The 26,617-nt window shown below is 42.6% G+C and overlaps 1 protein-coding gene and 1 long non-coding RNA gene across 2 annotated transcripts in view; one reads left to right on the top strand and one right to left on the bottom strand.

Moving 5' to 3' along the window:
- LOC311141278 (NACHT, LRR and PYD domains-containing protein 3-like) overlaps positions 1–26,617 on the top strand; it is a 203,409-nt gene that overhangs the window by 99,435 nt on the left and 77,357 nt on the right. The window lies entirely within an intron of this gene.
- LOC311142730 lies at positions 5,808–7,509 on the bottom strand. The gene is made up of 3 exons (XR_014614372.1): positions 7,449–7,509; positions 6,582–6,725; positions 5,808–6,000 (listed from the first exon to the last, which is right to left on the bottom strand). It is a non-coding gene; the product is annotated as an uncharacterized lncRNA (long non-coding RNA).

Genomic DNA, 26,617 nt, shown 5'->3' with positions numbered 1-26,617 from the left:
TGGTCCAACATCTCATTACACCTACTGGTCCAACATCTCATTACACCTACTGGTCCAACATATCATTACACTTGCTGCTCCAACATCTCATTACACCTGCTGGTCCAACATCTCATTACACCTGCTGGTCCAACATCTCATTACACCTGCTGGTCCAACATCTCATTACACCTGCTGGTCCAACATCTCATTACACCTGCTGGTCCAACATCTCATTACACCTGCTGGTTCAACATCTCATTACACCTGCTGGTCCAACATCTCATTACACATGCTGGTCCAACATCTCATTACACCTGCTGGTCCAACATCTCATTACACCTGCTGGTTCAACATCTCATTACACCTGCTGGTCCAACATCTCATTACACCTGCTGGTCCAACATCTCATTCCAAAATCATGGGCATTAATATGGAGTTGGTTCCCCCTTTGCTGCTATACCAGCCTCCACTCTTCTGGGAAGGCTTTCCACTAGATGTTGGAACATTGCTGCGGGGACTTGCTTCCATTCAGCAACAAGATAATTAGTGAGGTCGGGCACTGATGTTGGGCGATTAGGCCTGGCTCGCATTAGGCATTCCAAAGGTGTTCGATGGGGTTGAGGTCAGGGCTCTGTGCAGGCCAGTCAAGTTCTTCCAGTTCAAACCATTTCTGTATGGACCTTTCTTTGTGCACAGAATCGTCTAGAATGTCATTGTATGTGGTAGCGTTAAGATTTCCCTTCACTAGAACAAAGGGGCCTAGCCCGAACCACGAAAAACAGCGCCAGACCACTATTCCTCCTCCACCAAACTTTACAGTTGGCACTATTCATTAGGGCAGGTAGCGTTCTCCTGGCATCCGCCAAACCCAGATTTGTCCGTCGGACTGCCAGATGGTGAAGCGTGATTCATCACTCCAGAGATCGTGTTTCCACTGCTCCAGAGTCCAATGGCGGCGAGCTTGTTGGAAATGTTGCCTCCTATGACCGTGCCACGTTGAAAGTCACTGAGCTCTTCAGTAAAGCCATTCTACTACTAATGTTTGTCAATGGAGATTGCATTGCTGTGTGCTCGATTTTATACACCTGTCAGCAACGGGTGCGACTGAAATAGCCGAATCCACTAATTTGATGGGGTGTCCACATACTTTTGTATATATAGTGTATGTGTAAAAATAAATACATATACACAGTACCAGTCAAAGGTTTGGACACAGCTACTCATTTAAGGGTTTTTCTTAATTTTTACTATTTTCTACATTGTAGAATAATAGTGAAGACATCAAAACTATGAAATAACACACATGGAATCATGTAGCAACCAAAAAAGTGTTAAACAAATCAAAAAATATTTTATATTTGAGATTCTTCAAAGTAGCCACCCTTTGCCTTGATGACAGCTTTGCACACTCTTGAGCAATTTCCAAACGCCTGAAGGTACCACGTTCATCTGTACAAACAATCGTACGCAAGTATAAACACCATGGGACCATGCAGCTGTCATACCGCTCAGGAAGGAGACTCATCCTGTCTCCTAGAGATGAACGTACTTTGGTGAGAAAAGTGAAAATCAATCCCAGAACAACAGCAAAGGACTTTGTGAAGATGCTGGAGGAAACGCGTACAAAAGTATCTATATCCACAGTAAAACGAGTCCTATATCGACATAACCTGAAAGGCCTCTCAGCAAGGAAGAAGCCACTGCTCCAAAACCGCCATAAAAAAGCCAGACTACGGTTTGCAACTGCACATGGTGACAAAGATCATACTTTTTGGAGAAATGTCCTCTGGTCTGATGAAACAAAAATAGAACTGTTTGGCCATAATGACCATCGTTATGTTTGGAGGAAAAAGGGGGTTGCTTGCAAGCCAAAGAACACCATCCCAACCGTGAAGCACGGGGGTGGCAGCATTATGCTGTTGGGGTGCTTTGCTGCAGGCGGGACTGGTGCACTTCACAAAATAGATGGCATCATGAGGAATGAAAATTATGTGGATATATTGAAGCAACATCTCAAGACATCAGTCAGGAAGTTAAAGCTTGGTCACAAATGGGTCTTCCAAATGGACAATGACCCCAAGCATACTTCCAATGTTGTGGCAAAATGGCTTAAGGACAACAAAGTCAAGGTATTGGAGTGGCCATCACAAAGCCCTGACCTCAATCCTATAGAAAATGTGTGGGCAGAACTGAAAAAGCGTGTGCGAGCAAGGAGGCCTACAAACCTGACTCAGTTACACCAGCTCTGTCAGGAGGAATGGGCCAGAATTCACCCAACTTACTGTGGGAAGCTTGTGGAAGGCTACCCTAAACGTTCAACCCAAGTTAAACAATTTAAAGGCAACGCTACCAAATACTAATTGAGTGTAAGTAAACTTTTCACCCACTGGGAATGTGATGAAAGACATTTCACATTCTTAAAATAAAGTGGTGATCCTAACTGACCTAAGACAGGGAATTCTTACTAGGATTGAATGTCAGGAATTGTGAAAAACTGATTTTAAATGTATATGGCTAAGGTGTATGTAAACTTCAGACTTCAACTGTAGATTATAATATGTATTTTTCTGGCTTGTCTTCCCCAGTGATTTGACCCACGCACTCCTACTGCTTATTATGTGACTTTTTAAGCGCATTTATACTCCTGAAAGTTTTCAGGCTTGCCATAACAAAGGGGTTGAATACTTACTGATTCAAGACATTTCAGCTTTTCATTTTTAATTACATTTGTAAAGACTTCGTAAAACATAATTCCATTTTGACATTATGGGGTATTGTGTGTAGGCCAGTGACCAAATAAATCTGAATTTTATGCATTTTAAATTCAGGCTTTAACATAACAAAATGTGGAAAAAGTCAAGGGGTGTGAATACTTTCTGAAGGCACTTTATATACCTAAAATCCGGCAAATTGAGAGCTCTCCACTAAAGTTTTACAAACAATAAAAACCTTGGGGCGCCCGAAAATATTATTAAAAAGTTTGGTCCTTGGACACAGAGGGGTTAAACACTAAAGTTACCGTCCATCTAGTGAAGAGAGGAGAACCGGACAGAGGGAGCGTAGGCCAGCATCCGTCAACGAGAGAGGGAGAAGCCCTCCACGGTATTTAACAGGTGGAAGAAACAACCCGGGAGCTCCATCAGTCCACAAGAAATGCAGGCAGCCGGTGATTATGTAGTGGTAGTTAGGATAACTAGGATGCTGCTGGTAGAGTAGCTAGCTTAGCTAGCTGTACCGACTAGCTTGGCTAACTAGCAGGTCGTTCGTCTGTCCCTCGAGGATGATGACGAATCCGGTGAACCACACAATTAAACAAGACTAGCGAGTGAAAAGGATCTGGCAACACTCATACTGTCACTGACCATTACGCAAAAAGCAAATTGAACAATAAACTTCGGTGTCTCAACACTGTAACGAACTCCGTCGTTATTCCCCAAGATCACCTCAGACCACTCTGCGCGTAACTGGACAATATGCTTGGCGCCAAACCGTCCGTGGACGCGGACAGTTCTGTAGGGTGACGCGGACAGTTCCAGAACGCGGACATGAGCAGAGCCACACAATAAACTAAACCCAGTCTTTAAAGTCGGGTACATTAGTAATATTCTTTTTTTATTATGTCAAACAAAAATTATTCGTTTTTTAAAACAATATTTTGAGATCTGGGCACGTATCCAAAAAGTGTCTCAGAGTAGAAAATTGGTCCTCTCTCTCCCCAGACAGACTAATTTTAGACCACTGACCCCTAAACAGAGATACAGCATGTTGGTTGTGGTTAACACAGTGACAACTAATTCTTGAATGTACATCTGCCGCACTCTCAGAGAAATAAGTAGTACTGCTAGGTAGGTTTTACACAGTCAAATGTAACAGATAACTACATTTTTTATAAAGAACTGTACACATGATACATTTGTAACATCAATATAAAAAATTGTTTAAAAAAATTAATCCAGTAATATGAGATCTGTATGTAAAACATTTACCTTTGAATTTAGCAGATGTTTTTGTCCAGGGCCTGGTATCCCAAAAGCATCTTAAGGCTAAGTTCATCGTTAGAACCTTCGTAGGAGCATTGTTAAATCTCTGAACTGTTTCCCAAAACCATCGTTATTAACGTTGCACTTGAAAACGCTCATATTCTAACACCTGCCTCAGACCACTTGTAGAACAGCCAAGTGCGTCGATAGATGCTTTTTTGCCCTCCCGCGTCACTTTATACACAGAAGATCTCCGCTAAACATAGAATCACATGGTTTATCCGTCTCTTTGTGACCGCAGATAAATTCACAACAAAGTTGACTACAAATACAAAGTTGCAAATGTCTTTGCAATTGATGCAAACAAGCGACGTATAAAATGATGCTTAGTTCAAATTGATTAGTTCAAATTGACAGATTAATTTATTTAACATGAATAACAAGACGATTTTGAGGTAGGAAGTGCTTCTGTTACCAAGTAACCTGCTGGAATAGGCTACTGAGGATGGGGTCATAATTTCAATCAATGAATCAAATATTAATAATATGGATATGAACTGATTAGGACAATGCTTGTCAACAACAGCCAGGTAATTTTTTTTTTTTTACCTGTTGCCTAATCTCTCTCTCTCTCTCTCTCTCTCTCTCTCTCTCTCTCTCTCTCTCTCTCACACACACACACACACACACACACACACACACACACACACACACACACACACACACACACACACACACACACACACACACACACACACACACACACACACACACACACACACACACACACACACACACACACACACACACACACCTGCTGTCTCAACCTCTGAATGATCGACTATGAAAAGGCAACTGACATTTACTCCTGAGATGCTGACCTGTTGCAACCACTATAGCCACTGTGATTATTATTTGACCCTGCTGGTCATCTATGAACATTTGAACATCTTGAAGAATGATCTGGCCTTAATGGCCATGTACTGTTATAATCTCCCCCCAGCACAGCCAGAAGGGGACTGGCCACCCCTCAGAGCCTGGTTCCTCTCTAGGTTTCTTCCTAGGTTCCTGCTTTTCTAGGGAGTTTTTCCTAGCCACAGTGCTTCAACATCCGAACATGCGCTGTTCGGCCCGAGATGACCGTTAGAGCCAATGAACTTCAAATGAAATTGTATTTCTCACATGCGCTAAATACAACAGCTGTACACTTTACCGTGAAATGCTTACTAACGAGCCCTTTCCCAACAATGCAGTTAAAAAGTAAGAAAAATTAGCTAAATAAAAAAAGGAAATAGTAACACAATGAAATAACAATAACGAGGCTATAAGGAGTACCAGTACTGAGTCAATGTGCAGGGGTACCAGGTAGTTGAGGTAATAAATAGACTATTTACAAGGAGTACCAGTACTGAGTCAATGTGCAGGGGTACCAGGTAGTTGAGGTAATAACTAGACTATATACAAGGAGTACCAGTACTGAGTCAATGTACAGGGGTACCAGGTAGTTGAGGTAATAAATAGACTATTTACAAGGAGTACCAGTACTGAGTCAATGTGCAGGGGTACCAGGTAGTTGAGGTAATATGTACATGTAGGTAGGGGTAAAAGTGACTAGGCAATCAGGATAGAGATTACATCTCCTCATCCAGGGAGTGCACACACACACACTCACTGACACACACACACACACACACACACACACACACACACACACACACACACACACACACACACACACACACACACACACACACAGGGAATGTTGTGTTTGTTTGATAATGTTTCAGGACTATGAAAATTGAAAAAATGATTAGCCTATGGATTATGAAAACAACAAAAATAAATGGGAAAATGGGAGAGGAGAAATGACTAGAGACAGTGTTGTTTAACTCACTGACCATGACCCATGAGTTCTTCTTACCTTTGTTCACTAGAAAAGTCTCCCTCTCTAAACAGTATAGGTAGATGCATAGACCGGTCACTCTTCATGGACACACAGCTGGGTACAGGGGAGGCTGGTCTCTCCTGCTTGATTGGGCTTCAACACAACAGAGACAAACATTACGTCTCTCATCTACTCTGAGCTCAGATGGCGAAACAAGAGTTTCATTCCAAAACGCTATATATCAATTTTCAGAAATGTTGGTCAATTAGCTTTTATTGTTTAAAGAAATTATTAAACCACTACAAGGCTTTATAAAGGCGTCTAAAGTGTGTAATTTCCACTTTAAAATGTCAGACTTGATTTTCCCTGATGAAAAATGTATCAACCCCTACAGAAAATATCCCTTAATTATAATCCACATAAAAATGCACATTTGCTATTGCTGCAGGATTGTTTTCCTGCTGTGAGAAACTGGGTCAAATGAAGATATGGCATCTGTAAATGCATTCATCTTAAGGTAGCTAGGTGAGACGACCACGTATCACAGTCAAATATACAGGATACGAACATTACATTCCAGCAAAACAATGGTTTTAAATCACATCTCAAATCTACAATAGTTACATTGAAGGTACCCATAAGTAATCATTTCTGATGAAAAAACACAAATGTGATTTTCTTTCTCCTATATAGCACTTTGGAATATAAATTCTTAAACAATATTTTCAGCTCACCTCTTAGTTTTGGTGTCATGTCCCCCAAAGAGACTCATTTTAGAGGCAGGGCCCCCCTCCTCTCTCTCCCCAGAGAGATTCATTTTAGAGGCAGGGCCCTCCTCCTCTCTCTCCCCAGAGAGACTCATTTTAGACCACTGACCCCTAAACAGAGATGCAGCATGTTGGTTGTGGTGAACACAGTGACAACTCATTCTAGAATGTCAATTGTTCTCTTTTATTCATGATCTCTCAAAAATAAAACAGTTTACTAATAGATACATCCAAACAGTCAGGTGATTTAATGCAATTACTTTTTCTAGCCCAATGACTACTCAAAACCCACCAACAAGGCCTGAAAACTAGGCCAAAACATAACCCCTGATAGGCCTACATCTTATTTCAGACAGCCTCCAGTAGCCTGGGCAACATGTAGGCAAGATGTAAGCTGAATGATTTAGCAGCTTGCTTAGTTCAAATTGACAGATTCATTTATTTAACATGAACAGCAAGACGATGTTGAGGTAGGAAGTGCTTCTGTTGCCCAGTAGCCTGCTGGCATAGGCTACTGAGGATGGGGTCGTAATTTCAATCAGTATTAAATATTAATAACATGGATATTAACTAAATAGGTCCATGCTTGTCAACAACAGCCAGGTAATTTTTATACCTGTAGCCTAATCTGGCTGATTGTTACCTTCAATCTAATGCATTCTAACATCTGATCAGCAATTGCAATAGAACTGTGACCATGATGACACTTGATAACTTCCAATTGAATTAACTTAACACGGCCATTAATAATTACATAATAACACAAGGCTACAACAACAATAAACTGAAGTTATAGGCTTAGATTATTATTCAGAAATACTTAGAAATACTCACTTTATTTTTTAGTTCTCTCCATATCTTGTTTTCTGCTCTGTCGTCTCAAAATGGATCCTGTACAAAAGAACACATTTAGACTTTCTGTTTCATTTCAGCCTTCTCCCCTCCCTGATAATAAAGTGGTTTATTGGTATCTTCCATTAGATGGCAGTAAACACCTGCTGTAACTAGACTTTACAACAGTAAGTGTTCTGTTTCTTGGTCCTGGTGACTCCTGGGAAGTGTCCCAGAGGAGGATTGCTGACCTAGGATCAGGTCCCCCTGTCCATGTAATCTTATTCATTATGATTGTTTTGTCTCATGTCTCTTTATATTCATATACCCTGGGGACCATGTAGCTGTATTGAAATCACCTTGTTTTATAACCTTCTTGTTGCTCAGTGGTACTTCAATTGGCCGGACCATGCCCAATTCTTTCACACAGTAATGCTCCAGCATCCACTCAGAGCTTATGCATCTAATGCATTCCTCAAATACTGCAGAGTTGTTAAGCAAGTCCATGAGATCGTCATGTTCAACCACATTTATTTGCTTATTTGTAAGATGAAACCTGAGGGGATCGCTGTAGTGTGTCATAAATGCATCAAAAATGGTTCTGAGGTCCTCAACAATGCTATTCTGTACCGTAGCTGGGATGCAGTGTTCTTTCCTGATTTCCAAAATCAAAAAATAGATATTCTTTTTGAGACCTTCAATTAGCTGCTCAGTGTTGATCTCTGTGGCTTGAACATATTCAGCCTCTGGCAGACTCTCTACATCACTCATGTCATCTTTAATGGGATCAGTCCCAGTCTCAAATTCATCATGAGGGCAATTCTCATCTAAGTTGGGGCTTAAAAGCTCTGTGGTTTTGGAAGATGTGTGACCGATAGGCGCTGAAACATCTATTTGTTTTCCCACACCCATTAAGTCCACAGGTAATTAGACAATGTGGTTCATGCTGGTGATAGAGGCCAATATGTGTGAGTCGTCTGGACACAAAGACAGTATGCTCGTTGCAAAGTGGACAATTGAAGAGAGTTGGCATTCTTCAGAAAGATTGTGAACCTTGGAATGATGGGATGGAATCATGGAGATCATTGGTACTCAGCCACTTGGAGACATCATCACGGGACCAGTCTTCCACAGCCACACTCAAATTAAAGTTGACACATGAAGCAAAAGTGAGAAAAAAAATGTGTCTTTCCAGACAACCACCTTTCCTGCTCATTTGTATTTATGGTTGTTCCATAAAGAAGCAGAGCTTGTCAGGAAAGGTGAAGATGTCTGTCTCTTATTTATCTGACGCCATATTTCTTAGTATGGGACATTATGGGATTCTGCAGTCCCACATTTAAGTGTTGACTCAGATAATATGATGGTCCAAATGGGGCATTAAGTTCTTCTTCCATGTCAACCCAAATTGGCCTATTAGAGTTCTCAATAAAGAGAGTCTATTTGGGCAGTTATAAAGGCTTCTTGCTATAATTACATGTTAGGGAGCTTTAATCCTCCCTTCTAAGTCTTTACCTGTAATCTAGCTTGGTTCATCCTCGCCCTTTTAATAGTCCAAATGAATCATTTTGTCTATGGTGTTAAAGGTGTAGGCAGGTATGGACAGTGGAAACATTCTGATGATGTAATTCAGTTTAGGAGCTTTAACCATCTTCATAACATGTGGCCTACCCCACAATGAGATTTGTAGCTTGTCCCAGTCCTTCAACTGGAGTTGAATTTTGTTCAAACACTGTATTGATTGATTGATTGATTGACTGCAAATACATTCATTCACCATTCAGTTAGTGTTGGAAAAGATGAAGGAATGACATAAAAAATACAATAATCAAACTGTATTGATTGATTGATTCACTGTTCAGTTAGTATTGGATTGACAAAGGAGTAACACAGAACACACTATAATCACACTTCAAATACATCCAAATACTTTATAGAGGCTAACCTGTTAGTAGATCCATAGTGAGCATTAAACATTGTCTTGCTTTGGTCTGAAATACAGAGGACAGAACAATCCGCCCCAATACACCAACCTGAAAGACATCAATTAGACACTAACACAACATAAACAACATGAGTATTCAATATCAAATGCATCTAACTAATCTGATCTGCTTTATGTATTCTTATTTTTGTCAAGTCGAACATAATCTACATTGGGTCATCTGTGTGTGTGTGTGTGTGTGTGTGTGTGTGTGTGTGTGTGTGTGTGTGTGTGTGTGTGTTACCTGTTCGTGGTGGTTGATACATTTCTCTATCAGAGCTCACAGCTCCCAAACTCTCCACCACTTAACTGGACAGGGGCAGGATAAGCCAGGTACTAAAGGGAGGAGGATGGAAGGAGATGGTGAGATAGTATATCATGGGTTTAAATGACTACAATTTCTCAATATTGAGTCTAGCTAGCTAAAGTTAGCTAACGTTACAGTAACTTTAACTAGCTAGCTACTGTAGCTAACGTTAGCTAAAACGTACCAATATTTATACAACAATTACCAGCTAACATTACAGGCTATGTAGCTTGGCTAGCTAATGAAAAACCAAGAGTACATTACATGATGTATTGTTTTTAAGTTATTTGATAGTAGTTTGATGAATTATTATCTTAGCTAGCGAATAGCTAAGGTTCACTCACCTTTCACGTCAATCCGTTGCAAGTCATCTCTTATTGGTCGCGTCTCTCCAACCATCCGCGTGCTTCCCGCTTCCAGTTGTCTTTTCACCAACGGTCTCAATTTGAATTCTGCGCTGGAGCGCCCTTTACTCACGAGGCCGCTGCTGGTTCCAAACCGAACCCCTCTTTTGAAAAGGCTTCTTCAAAGAACCCCTGAAGTCTACAACGGTTCAACAACGAGCTGATGGCAGAGTATAGGCTTGGAAATTAATCTTAAGGTATATTTTTTACCTTATATTATCCTAAAGGATCCTACAGGAAGCTTTTCTTTTAAGAGTGTAGTTCACGTTTACTCATTTATCTGCAAAACCATGCCTTCCAAGTTTAAAGGGGTGGCCAGCCACATAATTAGTTTTAAAAGTCTACCATGACAACAACTATCCTATTGACTATATCCAGTAATAGTTTCTTATTGTTCTAGTTAAGATCTCACAACACAGTTACGCTGCTACAATTAAGGCATAATACATAAGTATATATCATTTGAAAATGCAGACAAAATTGGCTTGAACTTGTCGTGTAATAACAATTTTGAAAAACACTAAAAAGGCTATGTATTCTCCCAAGGTCAATACTTCAAAAAATAATGAATCATAAAATGTTTGTCCTCTGTAGTTGCGTGTCTTTCTTTTTTTGCTGAAATCCATACTTTTTCATTAAACGTTAATGAAATTCAACCACCGACTTTTTGCTCCTTTTTTTGCAACTGTATCAATTGAATATCCAATGACTTAGACCAAGGTCTCCAAATACTTGTTGTCCAATCAAATCACACAATCTGCAGATGGGCTGTCAACCAATCAACATTTCGCAGATCATTACAGGCGTCAGGAAACACAAAATGTGGCGCATAACTTTATTGACTTGGCACATTTTCTGTCCAGAGACACTGAGAAATAACAACCAGGAAAGATAAAGCATAGAAAGATATGTTTATTTACATATTACAATAATTGTATAGCCTAGGTTTCATTTACAAACAGACATATTCACTACATTTGTTTAATTATTCACTTAATTACTTATATTATTTTCAGTAAACTCTTATTCTATAACATTTATTGTTTTAACATTCACACTGCTAGTTTTACACATTATATTTATATATATATATATATATATATATATATATATATATATATATATACACACTACCGTCATTTATATAAATAGAATATATAATGATCAATATATAACCATATAATATATATATAGCATTTACTATATAGACACACACACACACACACACACACACACACACACACACACACACACACACACACACACACACACACACAGCTAAGGTGAAGAAGGTGAGATTGGCTGTTACACCAGCTAAGGAGAAGAAGGTGGGATTGGCTGTTACACCAGCTAAGGTGAAGAAGGTGAGATTGTCTGGAAGACCAACAAAGTCCCCTGTCCCCGAGGTGAAGAGGACACCTCCAGTCTATGGGTCTGGTCCCCTTGCCAGGGCCAGATATTACCTGGATTGCCATCAATACCTCCATGCTTTGTTTATGAGGTCACACGTGAAGAAGTACAAAGAGGACATCATCAAGAGGTAAGGTAGTAGAAGTATGTGATGAGAGTGATTGTTTTTTAGACTTGAGATTATAAGGAGAAGGCACCTTTGATGACCACCTGTTAGAGGGCAACCCTTCCCCAGGCCAGAAACCTCAAAGTAGACCTCATCAAAGGAAGAGAAATCCCCACAATGTGAGGATTAACCCAATATCATCTTAACACTAGATGTCCAATATCAATCATTTCACAATTTCACAAATGTTGTATATAGTTGTACCGTTTCTACAAGTCAATTAGTAAAGTAAGTACAACTCTGACATGTAAGCCTTGTCCGAGACAAAAGACTAAACTAAGAGAAGAAACCTTCTAATGTCTCCTCTTTTCAGAGACGACTTTCAACGTAAGAAGCAGGACCTCCTTGACAGAGGGACATGGATGGTGCTGTCAATGGCCTTGTTCACCAGCAGGCAAAATAAAATGAAGTTTGTACCAACATGCCTGGAGATGGAGCTGTGGAGGGGAGGATGCTGTGAGAAGATATTCTTCACTCTGAACTCCATGGCCATCTGCCTGTGTTCTGATGCCACTAGAGGACATGTTAACAGGTTGAGGGTCGGCAATGATACCCAGATCATGAAGTGGAAGAAACAGGCTGAGTACAATGAGTGGTTATTACGTGTATGTCAGTAATGTCAATGTTAATTCCAGACTAAGATATTTAAGAGGAGACTGGCCTATTCACAGGAGGAAACTGTGATGTACGGAACGTTCTCAATGACCTGGGACAATATCCAAGTATGTCCAAAATGTGTGGTCTATCATTCTATTTATTATTGTGATGGTTCAGTAAAACAAGAATATATCTTCCAAATGGCATTTCCCCATATACAGAAAGTATTCAAACCCCTTCCCTTTTTCCACATTTTGTTACGTTACAGCCTTATTAAAAAAAATATATAATAATCCTCATCAATCTACCCACAATACCCCATAATGATGAAGCGAAAACAGGTTTTTAGAAATGTTTGCAAATGTATTAAAAATAAAAACTGAAATGCCTTATTTACAGATGTATTCAGACCCTTTGCTTTGAGACTGGAAATTGAGCTCATGTGCATCCTGTTTCCATTGATCATCCTAGATATGTCTTTACAACCTAAACTGAATGGATACGTAATACATAAAAATGTACGCAGAAATAAAATGCAAAAATGCAAATGAAATGTTCTCGTTATTTGAAATGGGTGATTTATTGTTATGGTCATCAAAGAGGCCAGAAGGATGGCTGAGCAGCTGATTAAAAACATGTATTATACCCCCTCTAACCCAGGGTCATGTATTATACCCCCTCTAACCCAGGGTCATGTATTATACCCCCTCTAACCCAGGGTCATGTATTATACCCCCTCTAACCCAGGGTCATGTATTATACCCCCTCTAACCCAGGGTCATGTATTATACCCCCTCTAACCCAGGGTCATGTATTATACCCCCTCTAACCCAGGGTCATGTATTATACCCCCTCTAACCCAGGGTTATGTATTATACCCCCTCTAACCCAGGGTCATGTATTATACCCCCTCTAACCCAGGGTCATGTATTATACCCCCTCTAACCCAGGGTCATGTATTATACCCCCTCTAGCCCAGGGTCATGTATTATACCCCCTCTAACCCAGGGTCATGTATTATACCCCCTCTAACCCAGGGTCATGTATTATACCCCCTCTAACCCAGGGCCATGTATTATACCCCCTCTAACCCAGGGTCATGTATTATACCCCCTCTAACCCAGGGTCATGTATTATACCCCCTCTAACCCAGGGTCATGTATTATACCCCCTCTAACCCAGGGTCATGTATTATACCCCCTCTAACCCAGGGTCATGTATTATACCCCCTCTAACCCAGGGTCATGTATTATACCCCCTCTAACCCAGGGTCATGTATTATACCCCCTCTAACCCAGGGTCATGTATTATACCCCCTCTAACCCAGGGTCATGTATTATACCCCCTCTAACCCAGGGTCATGTATTATACCCCCTCTAACCCAGGGTCATGTATTATACCCCCTCTAACCCAGGGTCATGTATTATACCCCCTCTAACCCAGGGTCAGTATTATACCCCCTCTAACCCAGGGTCATGTATTATACCCCCTCTAACCCAGGGTCATGTATTATACCCCCTCTAACCCAGGGTCATGTATTATACCCCCTCTAACCCAGGGTCATGTATTATACCCCCTCTAACTCAGGGTCATGTATTATACCCCCTCTAACCCAGGGTCATGTATTATACCCCCTCTAACCCAGGGTCATGTATTATACCCCCTCTAACCCAGGGTCAGTATTATACCCCCTCTAACCCAGGGTCATGTATTATACCCCCTCTAACCCAGGGTCATGTATTATACCCCCTCTAACCCAGGGTCATGTATTTTACCCCCTCTAACCCAGGGTCAGGTATTATACCCCCTCTAACCCAGGGTCATGTATTATACCCCCTCTAACCCAGGGTCATGTATTATACCCCCTCTAACCCAGGGTCATGTATTATACCCCCTCTAACCCAGGGTCATGTATTATACCCCCTCTAACCCAGGGTCATGTATTATACCCCCTATAACCCAGGGTCATGTATTATACCCCCTCTAACCCAGGGTCATGTATTATACCCCCTCAAACCCAGGGTCATGTATTATACCCCCTCTAACCCAGGGTCATGTATTATACCCCCTCTAACCCAGGGTCATGTATTATACCCCCTCTAACCCAGGGTCATGTATTATACCCCCTCTAACCCAGGGTCATGTATTATACCCCCTCTAACCCAGGGTCATGTATTATACCCCCTCTAACCCAGGGTCATGTATTATACCCCCTCTAACCCAGGGTCATGTATTATACCCCCTCTAACCCAGGGTCATGTATTATACCCCCTCTAACCCAGGGCCATGTATTATACCCCATCTAACCCAGGGTCATGTATTATACCCCCTCTAACCCAGGGTCATGTATTATACCCCCTCTAACCCAGGGTCATGTATTATACCCCCTCTAACCCAGGGTCATGTATTATACCCCCTCTAACCCAGGGTCATGTATTATACCCCCTCTAACCCGGGGTCATGTATTATACCCTCTCTAACCCAGGGTCATGTATTATACCCCCTCTAACCCAGGGTCATGTATTATACCCCCTCTAACCCAGGGTCATGTATTATACCCCCTCTAACCCAGGGTCATGTATTATACCCCCTCTAACCCAGGGTCATGTATTATACCCCCTCTAACCCAGGGTCATGTATTATACCCCCTCTAACCCAGGGTCATGTATTATACCCCCTCTAACCCAGGGTCATGTATTATACCCCCTCTAACCCAGGGTCATGTATTATACCCCCTCTAACCCAGGGTCATGTATTATACCCCCTCTAACCCAGGGTCATGTATTATACCCCCTCTAACCCAGGGTCATGTATTATACCCCCTCTAACCCAGGGTCATGTATTATACCCCCTCTAACCCAGGGTCATGTATTATACCCCCTCTAACCCAGGGTCATGTATTATACCCCCTCTAACCCAGGGTCATGTATTATACCCCCTCTAACCCAGGGTTATGTATTATACCCCCTCTAACCCAGGGTCATGTATTATACCCCCTCTAACCCAGGGTCATGTATTATACCCCCTCTAACCCAGGGTCATGTATTATACCCCCTCTAGCCCAGGGTCATGTATTATACCCCCTCTAACCCAGGGTCATGTATTATACCCCCTCTAACCCAGGGTCATGTATTATACCCCCTCTAACCCAGGGCCATGTATTATACCCCCTCTAACCCAGGGTCATGTATTATACCCCCTCTAACCCAGGGTCATGTATTATACCCCCTCTAACCCAGGGTCATGTATTATACCCCCTCTAACCCAGGGTCATGTATTATACCCCCTCTAACCCAGGGTCATGTATTATACCCCCTCTAACCCAGGGTCATGTATTATACCCCCTCTAACCCAGGGTCATGTATTATACCCCCTCTAACCCAGGGTCATGTATTATACCCCCTCTAACCCAGGGTCATGTATTATACCCCCTCTAACCCAGGGTCATGTATTATACCCCCTCTAACCCAGGGTCATGTATTATACCCCCTCTAACCCAGGGTCATGTATTATACCCCCTCTAACCCAGGGTCAGTATTATACCCCCTCTAACCCAGGGTCATGTATTATACCCCCTCTAACCCAGGGTCATGTATTATACCCCCTCTAACCCAGGGTCATGTATTATACCCCCTCTAACCCAGGGTCATGTATTATACCCCCTCTAACTCAGGGTCATGTATTATACCCCCTCTAACCCAGGGTCATGTATTATACCCCCTCTAACCCAGGGTCATGTATTATACCCCCTCTAACCCAGGGTCATGTATTATACCCCCTCTAACCCAGGGTCATGTAATATACCCCCTCTAACCCAGGGTCATGTATTTTACCCCCTCTAACCCAGGGTCAGGTATTATACCCCCTCTAACCCAGGGTCATGTATTATACCCCCTCTAACCCAGGGTCATGTATTATACCCCCTCTAACCCAGGGTCATGTATTATACCCCCTCTAACCCAGGGTCATGTATTATACCCCCTCTAACCCAGGGTCATGTATTATACCCCCTATAACCCAGGGTCATGTATTATACCCCCTCTAACCCAGGGTCATGTATTATACCCCCTCTAACCCAGGGTCATGTATTATACCCCCTCAAACCCAGGGTCATGTATTATACCCCCTCTAACCCAGGGTCATGTATTATACCCCCTCTAACCCAGGGTCATGTATTATACCCCCTCTAACCCAGGGTCATGTATTATACCCCCTCTAACCCAGGGTCATGTATTATACCCCCTCTAACCCAGGGTCATGTATTATACCCCCTCTAACCCAGGGTCATGTATTATACCCCCTCTAACCCAGGGTCATGTATTATACCCCCTCTAACCCAGGGTCATGTATTATACCCCCTCTAACCCAGGGCCATGTATTATACCCCATCTAACCCAGGGTCATGTATTATACCCCCTCTAACCCAGGGTCATGTATTATACCCCCTCTAACCCAGGGTCATGTATTATACCCCCTCTAACCCAGGGTCATGTATTATACCCCCTCTAACCCAGGGTCATGTATTATACCCCCTCTAACCCGGGGTCATGTATTATACCCTCTCTAACCCAGGGTCATGTATTATACCCCCTCTAACCCAGGGTCATGTATTATACCCCCTCTAACCCAGGGTCATGTATTATACCCCCTCTAACCCAGGGTCATGTATTATACCCCCTCTAACCCAGGGTCATGTATTATACCCCCTCTAACCCAGGGTCATGTATTATACCCCCTCTAACCCAGGGTCATGTATTATACCCCCTCTAACCCAGGGTCATGTATTATACCCCCTCTAACCCAGGGTCATGTATTATACCCCCTCTAACCAAGGGTCATGTATTATACCCCCTCTAACCCAGGGTCATGTATTATACCCCCTCTAACCAAGGGTCATGTATTATACCCCCTCTATCCCAGGGTCATGTATTATACCCCCTCTAACCCAGGGTCATGTATTATACCCCCTCTAACCCAGGGTCATGTATTATACCCCCTCTAACCCAGGGTCATGTATTATACCCCCTCTAACCCAGGGTCATGTATTATACCCCCTCTAACCCAGGGTCATGTATTATACCCCCTCTAACCCAGGGTCATGTATTATACCCCCTCTAACCAAGGGTCATGTATTATACCCCCTCTATCCCAGGGTCATGTATTATACCCCCTCTAAACCAGGGTCATGTATTATACCCCCTCTAACCCAGGGTCATGTATTATACCCCCTCTAACCCAGGGTCATGTATTATACCCCCTCTAACCCAGGGTCATGTATTATACCCCCTCTAACCCAGGGTCATGTATTATACCCCCTCTAACCCAGGGTCATGTATTATACCCCCTCTAACCCAGAGTCATGTATTATACCCCCTCTAACCCAGGGTCAAGTATTATACCCCCTCTAAACAAGGGTCATGTATTATACCCCCTCTAACCCAGGGTCATGTATTATACCCCCTCTAACCAAGGGTCATGTATTATACCCCCTCTATCCCAGGGTCATGTATTATACCCCCTCTAACCCAGGGTCATGTATTATACCCCCTTAAACCCAGGGTCGTGTATTATACCCCCTCTAACCCAGGGTCATGTATTATACCCCCTCTAACCCAGGGTCATGTATTATACCCCCTCTAACCCAGGGTCATGTATTATACCCCCTCTAACCCAGGGTCATGTATTATACCCCCTCTAACCCAGGGTCATGTATTATACCCCCTCTAACCCAGGGTCATGTATTATACCCCCTCTAACCCAGGGTCATGTATTATACCCCCTCTAACCCAGGGTCATGTATTATACCCCCTCTAACCCAGGGCCATGTATTATACCCCCTCTAACCCAGGGTCATGTATTATACCCCCTCTAACCCAGGGTCATGTATTATACCCCCTTTAACCCAGGGTCATGTATTATACCCCCTCTAACCCAGGGCCATGTATTATACCCCCTCTAACCCAGGGTCATGTATTATACCCCCTCTAACCCAGGGTCATGTATTATACCCCCTTTAACCCAGGGTCATGTATTATACCCCCTCTAACCCAGGGTCTTTGGGTGGGAAGGAGAGGTTCCAGACAGCTACAGCTGAAGAAACAGGCCGCAGGTTAAACGATGATCAAGTGACCGATTGGCTAGCAGAGCAGGATGCTTACACTTTGCATAAACCTGTGCGAAAAACAATTTTCATCGAAATATAGTTTTTTTCTATTCATCCCTTGTCACAGTTTCAGGCTGATCTATGTGACATGCAGGCACTTGCCGATAAAAATGATGGAGATCGATACATGCTAACGGTTATAGACGTTTTACTCTAAAATAGCTTTTGTCTTAAAAAATAAGAGTGGGGCAGAGGAGACTCGGGCCTTTGACTCTATCTTGGAGGAAGGAGGAGCACCCAAGAAAGTACAGACTGACGGTGGTAAAGAATTTTTCAGAAACTCGTGAAGAATCACAATATCGTGCATTTTGCTACAGGCTCGGATTTTAAAGCTTAAGTGGTCGAACGCTTTAACGGGACTTTGAAGGAGAGGATGTGGAAATACTTTACGGCTCACAACACCCGTAGATATGTGGCTATAGTTCAAGATTTAGTAAAGGGTTATAACTACAGCTACCACAAGAGTGTCCGTATGAAGCCCTGTGAGGTGTCTTTGGATAACTCTTTTCATTTCTTTAAAAATCTGTATGGGTTGATCCCCTTCACCGTAAGAAAGACATTGATTTTAAATTCATAGTTGGTGACTTGGTACGTATCTCCAAGTTGAGGGGTGTTTTTAGACAAAACATATGAGCAAGGTTACAGCGATGAGCTGTTCACAGTTACAGAATGTTCACCCCGTATACCTCCAGTCTACAAGTTAAAAGATTATGATGGGGAGCATATAGAGGGGTCCTTTTACGAGAAGGAACTCCAGAAGGTAAAGATGGGTATAGAGAAAGTTGTTCATGTGGAGAAGATTCTGGATCAAAAGAGAGAAAAGGGGAAAAAAATGGGTATTAGAGGAAGAGGTCGTGGAGGCAGGGGGCGTAAACTTAAACCCCAATGCATGATAAACACACTTCCATTCCAGTGTACACTGGAGTGCATCATGGAGCACAGTGGATTTTACCCGACTCTCCCCAGTAATTCGTCTGCAGATATATACAGGAATAACACAAGTTGGGATTTTACAACCAATTTTCCAAAACCTATCGAGTTATCAGAGGCCTGGGAAGTGGGTCTCAGCGAGATTACATACCCCCATAGTTGGTATAATGTCAAGGAAAAAGACGGTGATTTTTATTTTTAAAGGATATCTGAACCCCCTAAACCTGTTCAGCTTAAAAAAAGGATTCTGTAGAACTGTAGAGAGGATGGTCTTTGAGATGAACGGCCTCCTAGCCCTGAATCATATGAAAATAGTGTTGACCTACAACCCTATTCAACAACGTGTATAAATCACAGGGGGTGATGAGCTAGCTATACAGACCAGTGGTCATTTATCCTCCATGTTGGGGACGACGCCCAATAAAGGGGTGGCTGTGACAGATAGATTATTCCCATACCCTGTGGATATACATGCAGGGCTTTACACCATGTTGGGGACGACGCCCAATAAAGGGGTGGCTGTGACAGATAGATTATTCCCATACCCTGTGGATATACATGCAGGGCTTTACACCATGTTGGGGACGACGCCCAATAAAGGGGTGGCTGTGACAGATAGATTATTCCCATACCCTGTGGATATACATGCAGGGCTTTACACCATGTTGGGGACGACGCCCAATAAAGGGGTGGCTGTGACAGATAGATTATTCCCATACCCTGTGGATATACATGCAGGGCTTTACACCATGTTGGGGACGACGCCCAATAAAGGGGTGGCTGTGACAGATAGATTATTCCCATACCCTGTGGATATACATGCAGGGCTTTACACCATGTTGGAGACGACGCCCAATAAAGGGGTGGCTGTGACAGATAGATTATTCCCATACCCTGTGGATATACATGCAGGGCTTTACACCATGTTGGGGACGACACCCAATAAAGGGGTGGCTGTGACAGATAGATTATTCCCATACCCTGTGGATATACATGCAGGGCTTTACACCATGTTTGTGCATACCGACATCATATCCTATCAAAGGGTAGGAGACAGTTATGTACCACTCCTGAGAACAGTTCATATAGATGGCAAGGATGGGGATGTAGTCAGTGTTAACTATGACAAGCCACACTACGTAACTGTAAGCAAGAAATATATTGAAAACATTCAGCTTGAGATCAAAACAGATCAGAACCAAAATATAGAGTTTACTTCTGGAAAAGTGATTGTAAAACTCCACTTTAGACCTGTCAAAGCTTCTCTACATATCTAATGAAAAACAAAAACAAAAATAATAATAATAATAATAATAATAATAATAAAATATATATATTTCAATACAAAAATAAAATGGTTATGGTAGACAAATACCATCTCGATCCTAACCACTATGTATCATCCTATGTTGATCAAGTGGGTAATGGATTTCCCGGTTATTATGGAACCCAGACCATGTATGGTTCGGGGATGGGGGGTAAATATCGTAACCTCTTTAGGATGGTTATACCCTTTATGAAGAGAGGCATTAGCATAGCCAAACCTCATTTAAAATCAGCAGCCAAAAACATAGTAAGTGAAGTGGTGGCTAATGCTATGACTAGACGTGGGTCATCAGATCCTGACCGTCAAGAAGGATCAGGCCTCTGGGTAGAAGACGTATGTGCTCCCTTAAAAAGAGAGCTCTGGGTAGAAGACGTATGTCCTCCCTTAAAAAGAGACCTCTGGGTATAAGACGTATGTCCTCCCTTAAAAGGAGACCTCTGGGTAGAAGACGTATGTCCTCCCTTAAAAAGAGACCTCTGGGTAGAAGACGTATGTCCTCCCTTAAAAAGCGGAGGTTAACCGCTGGAAGAAAGTAATTAAGTCAAAGACGACGTAAAGTGATGAGGCTCGACCAAAAACTGCTAAAATATATACTCAGAAGCGTTTTCTAAAAGAACAATCAACATGTCTCTTTTACACCGCATGTCCTCTGAAGCTATAAAGACAGAGCTCCATCTTTTCACGGACCCCTTAACCCAGTTTCCAATAGATAGGTCCTGTTATGTGGAGATAGCCCCACTCTCTGCCATTACAGACAATGGACCTATAGAGTTGTTCACCCCAGGCCATGGTGACAACTACCTGGACCTCAACAACACAGACAATGGACCTATAGAGTTGTCCATCCCAGGCCATGGTGACAACTACCTGGACCTCAACAACACAGACAATGGACCTATAGTGTTGTTCTCCCCAGGCCATGGTGACAACTACCTGGACCTCAACAACACAGACAATGGACCTATAGAGTTGTCCATCCCAGGCCATGGTGACAACTACCTGGACCTCAACAACACCTTATTACCTTTGCGTCTCAGAGTGGCCTAAAGAGATGGGACCTATATTGCAAATTATGCCCCGGTGAGCCTCATTAATTACCCCTTGGCTACCATCTTCTCCCAAGTGGATGTGACTTTGGGTGAACGCCTTATCAGTCAAAGCAGTGCCAACTATCCTTATAGGGCTATCCTGGAATGTTTACTAAACTACTCCGAAGACACTTTGAAGACACAGTTCAGCGCTGGGCTGTTTAGCAAGGATACTGCTGGAGCTTCTATGGAAGCCATAGACGCCACGACTGGTGAGTCTTTTATTTTGTTCATAATGTATCTAACATTTCTCCGGTTACGTGCTGGAACATGTGTCAACATGTCATGCAGAACATTATCTTCAACATGTATTTGATCTTCAACCTGTGAGGTCTCCGGTCCAGGCATTACCAGGGCAGGCCTCTCTCTGTGCTCTTCCTCCTTTAAGAGTTCCGGTAGGGAAAGCGATAAATGGTTGGTCTCTCTCTCACCTTGTTTTACCAAGGCCAAATACCTTTGCAAAGAGCTTTGTGTATTTTTGGACCTTATCATAGGGATTAAATCATTTTCTGTTCAAAATACACTTATTTTTTAGAGACAGTAAACCAACCCTTGTATTAAGGGACCTAACATTGAGACAGTAAACCAACCCTTGTATTAATGGACCTAACATTGAGACAGTAAACCAAACCTTGTATTAAGGGACCTAACATTGAGACAGTAAACCAACCCTTGTATTAATGGACCTAACATTGAGACAGTAAACCAAACCTTGTATTAATGGGCCTAACATTGAGACAGTAAACCAAACCTTGTATTAATGGACCTAACATTGAGACAGTAAACCAAACCTTGTATTAATGGGCCTAACATTGAGACAGTAAACCAAACCTTTTATTAATGGACCTAACATTGAGACAGTAAACCAAACCTTGTATTAATGGACCTAACATTGAGACAGTAAACCAACTGTCGTAGTAAGCGACTCCGGGGCAGGGGCCCTGAGTGCATGTTCGATAAAATATACACTACCGTTCAAAAGTTTGGGGTCACTTAGAAATGCCCTTGTTTTCGAAAGAAAAGCAATTTTGTTGTCCATTAAAATAACATCAAATTGATCAGAAATACAGTGTAGACATTGTGAATGTTGTAAATGGCTATTGTAGCTGGACACGGCTGATTTTTAATGGAATATCTACATAGGCGTACAGAGGCCCATTATCAGCAACCATCAGTCCTGTGTTCCAATGGCATGTTGTGTTTGCTAATCCACGTTGATCCTGTTTCCATTTATTATCCTTGAGATGTTTTTACAATTTGATTGGAGTCCACCTGTGGTAAATTCAATTGATTGGATATTATTTGGAAAGGCACACACCAGTCTACAGTATATAAGGTCCCACAGTTGACAGTGCATGTCAGAGCAAAAACCAAGCCATGAGGTCGAAGGAATTGTCTGTAGAGCTCCGAGACAGGATTGTGTCGAGGCACAGATCTGGGGAAGGGTACCAAAACATTTCTGCAACATTGAAGGTCCCAAGAACACAGTGGCCTTCATCATTCTTAAATGGAAGAAGTTTGGAACCACCAAGACTCTTCCTAGAGCTGGCCACCCGGCCAAACTGAGCAATCGGGGGAGAATAATCCATAATATACCCTACCTTCTTCCTCCTCTTTGGGAAAGAGGGGAGGTACCCAACGAGGACCCTCGCACATTTCAGGAAGTCAGTGATCTTAAACACCTATTTCAGCAGTGGAGGCTCCTCAGAGGAGGAATGGGAAGACCATCCTCCTCAGTGAATTTCATAAAAATAATACTATACTAAATATAATCACATATCACCAAATAATTGATTAAAACACACTATTTTGCAAAGAAGGTCTACAGTAGCCTCAGCAACACTCAGTAGGGTAGCACCATGGTGTAGCCGGAGAACAGATAGCTTCCATCCTCCTCTGGGTACATTGACTTCAATACAAAACCTAGGAGGCTCATGGTTCTTACCCCCTTCCATAGACTTGCACAGTAATTATGAAAACTTCCGGAGGACATCCTCCAACTTATCAGAGCTCTTGCAGCATGAACTGACATGTTGTCCACCCAATCAAAGGATCAGAGAATGAATCTAGTACTGAAAGCATAAGCTACAGCTAGCTAGCACTACAGTGCACAAATTGTGGTGAGTAGTTGAATCAAAGAGGGAGAAAGACAATAGTTTAACAGTTTTGAATAAATTAATGTATTCACAAATGAAGGAGAAACAAGAGAGAAATAGAGAGAGAGAGAAAGATTGTCCATTTTTTTCACTTTCAGTTTCACTTACTTAGCTAGCAAATGCAGCTAGCTAGTTTCACCTACTGAAACATCCTGCTCAAACAGAGGAATGCTATGTTAGCTGGCTGGCTATGACTAGCTAACACAACACTGGAACTCTTCCAAGTCAAGGTAAGCTTTTGGTTTTGCACATTTATTGCCACTGGGGCCCGCCGGTTTACGTTAATTTTAAATATAAATATTAACAGTCCACAAAAAGGGTGTGTAAAACAGTATGTTGGCTTGGCTGATAAAAATGGTAGATAGAATTTCTCTTGGCAGTTGTGGCTCCCAGGTCTACAGCCAATCAAGGACTAGCTACCCATCCCCCACTGCTGCTCTCACCCCCCACCCCATCCCCTGACATGCTGGACTCTCAGGTTCTGTTCAATAAAGTGCAGCACAGCACAGTACAGTACAACTTTATTAGTCCATGTTACAGGGAACAAAGGGAATGTGTCTTTCTGAAGGGGTTGGTCACAGATCTGCCAGTTCAGATCAAATCCCACGTTTTGTTGTCTGGCTCAGGACTCAAACCAGTGACCTTTCAGTTACTGGACTAATTCTCTAACTTCCACCTCCTAACACTTCTAGCATGGGCTTCCTAGGCAAAGTTCCTTTTACACTATCCCATGTGTGTAGAAAACATGAGTCTGTCTCATGATCTGGTAATGAGGTAGTCCTGCCTTCAACTTCAAAATCAGTGTCACCCTGAGGTCAAGAGGGCATTACCTCTTGGTCTAATGGTCAAGACACTGGTTTTTCCCATGGGACACCTGGGTACGGATCCCGCCCATGAAATGTGCACACCTCTCCCAAGGCACCATTCCACTGCTTCCACCAATGTAGTGTTTTTTTTGCAAACAGCAACGGTGTAATGCCCCTTTCGTCTCAAACCCGGGTCTCCCTGCCCGTAGGCAAACAAATATATTGTAGTGAATTCAGGGGGTATCCCCAAACAGGTTTTGAACCTGGGTCCATCAACTGTCAAGCCAACACCTTAAGCGTGTTAGGTTCTAAATGAACCTAGTAAAACTCAGGGACGTTTAGTAAAGCTCAAACCAAGTTTATTCACCCATTGGATCATACAGCTGCAGAAGACAAAGAACATATTCACACAAGCACTGGTATTTAACCCTTTCTCCTATGCTGAGCCCCTCCTTCCACATCTGAACAGCCAATACACCTCTGTTGCTATCCAGAAGATTAGTGATATATGTTCTTCCTCACTTCATCTAACCTGACCTCTGCCCAAATTGCTCACTCCTCCCCAACTCACAGCTGTCATGTTGACTTGTACCAGACTGTGTCTCTTCTCCTCCAATAGGATCCCTGATGGCTAACAATAACATATCCTGACAGAATGGAAATGATATACATTCCCCTCTCTCCCTCAGTGACATGAATAAGTCTATTTCATGTTTAGAAGTCAGAACCCAACAAGCGCTACGCCAAGAGGTCCGAACCTCTCGATGATGTCGCTAGGTGTTGGATTGAGGTTGCTACATTACCCCCTTCCTTGGGGAGAGCATGCCCCCACACTTCTTTATAGAAAGTCTCTCACGTGTACATGCCTCTTTGATGGCCTCACAGGCATTTTCCCACTTCTGACACCAATGTAACGAATTAAAGGATAGCTCCAACCGGGACTCGAACCCAGGTCCAGCGATTATCAAGCCAACACCTTATCCATTACACCGAGAGATCAGAAGGTGGTAATTGGTAGGTGTTGGGTTCAGCTTGCTAAAGTATATACTTATATGGGGCAATGTGTGATCTGGGAGCGACAGCACTACCACTAGTGCTCCTGACACAGCCTAACACAATCTTTACCTTCTGAACCTTAAAAACTGACCTAAAGTCAGAAACATTGAGACAAACCACCATGTGAGCAGCAAGTGTAGGGTTAATGGAGTGAAGTGGGGGATGGGTAGGACCACCAGTATCAACTATATGTCTATGAATGCATTACTATTAATGCAGTACTAAAACGGATGGATGCTCTTCATCAACACCATCTCACCTGTGAAACTAGATATCAGCAATCAATCAACAAGACTAATGAAATGGAGCAAATGAAGACATTAGAACTGCTAAAGGTCAGATATTATATTCTGACACCAATTTCCTACTGGTAGATTTTGTACATGATCTGTCAATCCTGAGAGCAACGCTCTCTCTCCTCCTCTTCCCCCATCTCTCTTTGCTGGGGTGAAGTTTCCCCTAGATACAGATCTAGGATCAGCTTCCCCTCCCCCAAACCTAACAAGGATCATTAGTGGGGGGGAATTTAAACCTGATCCAAAGCCAGTGTCTATTTGGGAAACTTGGCCCCTCCCCCACAACTCTACATGTGGATGCGACTTCCTCCATCTCACCATGTTCACAAAGAAAACATCTTTATAAGGCTGAATGAATAATGCTATCTCTACTACACTGGAGGGTCTCTGCATGCCACTCTGGATTTTCCTTTTGTCAAATTCTTCTGAACTGATGTAGTTCATGCCCCAAGTCCTCAATATTTGATCCATACATTCTAGCA

This window comes from Coregonus lavaretus (assembly GCF_964263955.1).
Source record: "Coregonus lavaretus genome assembly, chromosome: 2".
Lineage (NCBI taxonomy): Eukaryota > Metazoa > Chordata > Actinopteri > Salmoniformes > Salmonidae > Coregonus > Coregonus lavaretus.
This window is presented reverse-complemented; position numbering and strand designations above follow the sequence as displayed.